This window comes from Grammomys surdaster, unplaced genomic scaffold (assembly GCF_004785775.1).
Source record: "Grammomys surdaster isolate TR1022 unplaced genomic scaffold, NIH_TR_1.0 721, whole genome shotgun sequence".
NCBI classification, from domain to species: domain Eukaryota; kingdom Metazoa; phylum Chordata; class Mammalia; order Rodentia; family Muridae; genus Grammomys; species Grammomys surdaster.
Window position 1 is genome coordinate 1,693,344 of NW_021605140.1, and position 5,365 is coordinate 1,698,708.

Below are 5,365 nucleotides of genomic sequence, written 5' to 3' on the forward strand. Positions count from 1 at the left end.
TTGTTGGCCATTCCTTCGGTCTCTGTCCCATCTTTGTCCCTCTATTTCTTTTAGATAGGACAAATTTTGGGTCAAAAGTTTTAGGGGTGGCTTGGTGTTTTTTATCCCTCCAATGGGGGTCCTGCATGGCTACAGGAGGTGGCCTCTTCAGGTTCCATGTCCCCATTGTTAGGCATCTTGGCTAAGGTCACCCACATTGATTCCTGCAATCCTCCTCCATCCCAAGTCTCTGAGACTTCCTAGAGATTCTCCCAGTCTCCACTCCTAACAGCTGCAGATTTCCATTCATTCTCCTGGCCCTCTGGCCCTCTCTCCTGTCTCTTCCTACACCTCATCCTGACCCCCATCCCCCTCCCCTTCCCCTCTCCCATCCAGATTGCCCCCTCTCTCTGGCTCCTATGACTATTTTACTCACCCTTCAAAGTGAGATTCAAGCATCCTCACTTGGATCTTCCTTCTTGTTTAACTTCTTTGGGTTTGTAGGGTCCATCATGGGTATTCTGTACTTTATGGCTAATATCCACTTATAAGTGAATACATACCATATGTCCTTTTGGGTCTGGATATTTTCTAGTTCCATCCATTTGCCTGCAGAATTCATGATACCTTTGTTTTTAATTGCTGAATAATATTCCATTGTATCAATGAACCACATTTTCTGTATCTATTCTTTGGTTGAGGAACATCTGGGTATTAGGAATAAAGCTGTTATGAACATAGTAGAGTATGTGTCCTTGTGGTATGGTGGAGCATTTTGTGGGGGTATATGCCCAGGAGCAGTATAGCTGGGTCTTCAAGTAGAACTATTTCCAATTTTCTGAGAAACCACCAGATTGATTTCTGGAGTTGTTGTACACATTTGCAGTCCCACCAGCAATGAGGAGTGTCCCTCTTTCTCCACATCCTCGCCAGCATCTGCTGTCCCTTGAGTTTTTTATCTTAGCCACTCTGATGTAAGGGGGAACCTCAGGGTTGTTTTGATTTGCATTTTCCCTGATGACTAAAGATGTTGAATGTTTCTTTAATTGTTTCTCAGCCATTCCAGATTCCTCTGTTGAGAATTCTGTTCCCCATTTTTCAATTGGGTTATTTGGTTTGTTGGAGTTTAACTTCTTGAGTTCTTTATATATTTTGGATATTAACCCTCTGTCAGATGTAGGGTTAGTTTTATGTTGAGGTCTTTGATCCACTTGGACTTGAGTTTTGTTCAGAGTGATAAATATGAACCTATTTGCATTCTTCGTCATGCAAACATCCAGTTAGACCAGCACCATTTGTTGAAGATGCGTTCACTTTTTCCTACTGTATAATTTTGACTTCTTTGTCAAAAACCAACTGTCCTTAGGTGTGTGGGTTCATTTCTGGGTCTTTGATTCAATTTCATTGATCAGTCTGTCTGTTTCTGTACCATTACCCTGCAGTTTTTACCCCTATTGCTCTGGAGTACAGCTTGAGATCAGGGATGGTGATTCCTCCAGAAGTTCTTTTATTGTTCAGGAGTGTCTTAGCTATCCTTGGCTTTTTGTTTTCCATATGAATTTGATAAATGCTCTTTCAAGATCTGTAAAAAGAAAATTGTGTTGGAAAGTCAAAGATTAACTTCTTTAATTCAAGTTCAGCATTTTGACTGTTTGGATCTTTATAACTTTCGTTTCTTTTCATTTTTTATTACAGTGTTTCTTACTTCAGTACTAATTTTGAGAGCTCCTTAAATTCTATTTCCTAACCTCAGCCCTGTTGCCAGCCTGTGCCTATCTGGTAAGATCTCTCCTATCTGGTAAGATCTCTCGTGCCTTCTCCTCTCCCTTCCCTCTTCCTGTTTCACCTTAAAATCATCAGAAATCATTTAGCAAACTAAGGATGGAGGATGAGGAGAATTTATATGACTAATTTTAGAAATCTTGAAGAATCTAGTCTTTGAATAATTCTCCAAGGAAACAGAACCAATAGTATATACTGATTATATAGCATATAAATATATATTTTATTATACTACATTGTTTTACACACATAAATATATGTTAAATTCCTCTGAATTGTTTTATGCATATAAATATACATGTTTCTACATACACAGTACATTTTTGTTACACATACAATATGTCTACACAGTTAAATATATAAACAAAATGAGAATGCTCATCTTCTATAATCGAATAAGTTAAACATACAAAATCTTATCACAGCCTCAGGAAGGCTGAGAACCACTGCCCTAGAACAAGGAGTAAAGGTTGGCCCAGTCAGCTTCAAAAGCTGAGACGTTTCCACTCTGTAGTAATCTGCTGTCTGCAAACTGGAGCTTCAGGAAAAGCTGAGGGTATGTCTCTAGTCCAGTGAAGGCCAACGAGTCAGCAGAGCAGTATCAGAAGGCCCTAGAACAAGCCCAGCAGTGGTGGTGTATGCCTTGAATCCAGCACTCAGGAGGCAGAGGTGGGCAGATCTATAAGTTCTAGGACAGCAAAGGCTATGCAGTGAAACCTTGTCTCAAAAGAAGAAGGAAGAGGAAAAGGAGGAGGAAGAGACAGAAGAGGAGGAGCAGCAGGAGGAGAAGAAGGCCCTAGAACAGTAGTCTCAGCCTGTGGGTCACTACCCTTTTGGAGAGTTGAATGACCCTTTCACAAGGGTTACCTAAGACCATCAGATATTTAATTTCCAACTCCTAACAGCAAAATTACAGTTATGAAGTACCAATGAAATTAATGTTATGGGCTCTCTTTCCCCTCCGACATTCCTCCCGTTTCTCTCTCCACCTTTGCCCTCCACCCTAAATAAACCCCCTCCCCATTGTGGAAAAAAAAGAAATTAATGTTATGGCTGGAGGTCACCACAACGTGAGGAACTGCATTAAAGGGTCACAGCATCAGGAAGGTTGAGAACCACTGCCCTAGAACAAGGAGTGTTACAGTCGTGCAGATGAAGAGGCCCTCCCAGCACAAGGTCCTCTGTTCTATCTGGGCCCTCAACAGAGTGAATGATAGATGTTCATATCACCAGAACAAGTGAACTGTATGTGCACTCAAATGCTAGCCTCCTGAAGAAACACACACACACACACACACACACAGAGAGACACACAGAAGTAAGTGTTACCAGCTATCTGGGCATCCTGTAGCCATGTGACACACAAAAACAGCCAGCTGTAGATCTTTTTATTCTTTGTGAGTTTCACATCCTGCACCCCAGTCCTGCTCATCTCCCCATTCCCTCACATCTGCCCTTTGCCCTTGCAACTTCTCCACCAAATAAAAACCACACAAACAACAAAACCACAAAAAGCAAACACCAACAACGACGACAACAACAACAAAAGTGTAGGAAAAGGTTTCATAATGGAAGCTGTAGTGTGTCACAGTGTGTCCCACAGCATGTCCCTCTGTCCACACATCTTCACTCGCAAATGTTCATTGCAATGAGTCATTGGTCTGTTTCAAGGACTCTGGCTTCTGTGACACCATCAATATTGGATTCTTACTGGGACTCCTCATGGTTATCCTGTTGTTGCCCTGTGTCATGGAAGTCCTGCAGCTTTGAATCAGCAGAATTGGCCCTTTCACACATCTCATCCATTTGCAGATGATATAGACGTTGGGATGGGCCAACATCTCAGAGCCCTGGATCTGGGCCTGAATAGTAACAGAGTTGCCATCCCACTGGTAGGTGTGATTATCCACACCCCCAGGGCAAGCTCTCCAGCACTGCCCTGGCTGGGCCACCCAATGCTGCCATCAGCAGAGACAGTGTCAGCTCTCCTCCTCTCATGACCTCAGGGCTGGCTCACCTGCACCCACATCTCCAGAGCAGCCCCACTGCGCTGCCCAGTCTAGGCACAGGGCCTACTCTCCCAAGTGCCACAGACTGTGAGGGGCTGGGCCAGCTCTCCCACTCTTACACCTTCCAGGCTGGCTCAGCTTCACTAGCAGGGCCAGCTCTGCTGTATTACCCAGACAAGGTGCAGGGCCTACTTTTCTGATGGCTACAGCCAGTGAGGGGCAGGGCTAGCCCTCCTGCTCTCATGACCTCAGGGTCAGCAGGTGCAAGGAGGTTAGGGGCATCACCCCACACCCCTCCCTCATGGCAGACAAGTGACAAGGCCAGCTCTCACACTCTTGCCCTCAGGGTGGCTCATGTTGGGGCAGGGGAGGGGACTCTACCAATGCCAGTTCTACTGTGCTGCCCCGGCGAGGTGCAGAGCCCACTCTCCCAAGTGCCACAGCAGACAAGGGATGGGGCCAGCTCACCCACTCTCATGACCCTAGGGTCAGCCCTTCCAACTGCTGCAGGTGATGAGGGACAGGGGTGAGGGGCATCACCCCCCCGCCCCGGGCACCCATGCTACCTCATGGCAGACAAGTGGTGGGACCAGCTCTCCCTCACTCTCATCCTCAGGGCCGGGTCACCTGCACCCCCCTGATTAAGGCCAGCACTACTGTGCTACCCAGGAGAGATACAGGGCCTACTTTCCCAAATGCTATAGCTAGTAAGGGGCAGGAAGAGCTCTCCCAATCTCATACACCTGTGGACAGCTTTCCTGACTTCCAGACGTAGTGGTGGAGATATCGCCTCTGTACCCATGTGGTGAGGTGGACTGGCACCTCACGGTGGCCCCAGGTGGCAGAGCTGGCCATTCATAAGAGGCTCCTCCTCTCCACCCTCGAGTCTCCAGTTGTATCTCTCTTCACAATGCTCAAGTTCCGCTCTTCTCTCTCTCTCTCTCTCTCTCTCTCTCTCTCTCTCTCTCTCTCTCTCTCTCTCTCTCTCCCACTGACCACCATATATTTGCACATGTGGTGGCTGCAGCTACAGGCTGGCCACTCAGCTAGCAGGCCCCTGAGTAACATCCTCCATCCACGCTGTAGGGCATAGAGCATTGGTAAGCAAGTGTCTATTGCCCTCCTGTGTCGTGCACTGGTGGCCAGGTTTGTGGGTACCGTGGCAATCTGCAGGTCTCTGTCTTCTCCTTCTGTGCTGCCTGGATTTGATTTGATTGATTTGATTTTTATGAGTCCTAAGCATAAAATAGCTTTGACCACCAAGCCAGACATCAGGCTAGGATGAACAAAGGACTGCCATCTGCTCTGGCCCTGACTGATAGAAGAACATCATCGCCAACACCGTGTCTCTTTGCTCATTGCCAGGAAGTCCACAGTCATTTCTTAGGGGAGGCCTGGGCTACAGGGAGGGGAGACTCTACTTTGAAAGGTAGCCGAGCGCTAACAGGTTTTGTAACTTACTGCAGTCAAAAGAGCTTGTTTGTTTTGTTATGTTTTGTTGTTATTTTAAATCTCAGAGTGACTAAGGAAACCTGAGGCTTTCCCATCTTCACAAGTCAGGAAAGATGGATACCTCAAGTGAGTGTGAGGCAGGA

At 46.2% G+C, this 5,365-nt stretch overlaps 1 non-coding gene across 1 annotated transcript; it reads right to left on the reverse strand.

The window, feature by feature from the left end:
* Positions 1-4,996: 4,996 nt before the first annotated feature.
* Positions 4,997-5,140, reverse strand: LOC114633619. The gene has a single exon (XR_003713215.1). It is a non-coding gene; the product is annotated as a small nucleolar RNA SNORA48 (small nucleolar RNA).
* Between the last annotated feature and the right edge of the window lie 225 nt (positions 5,141-5,365).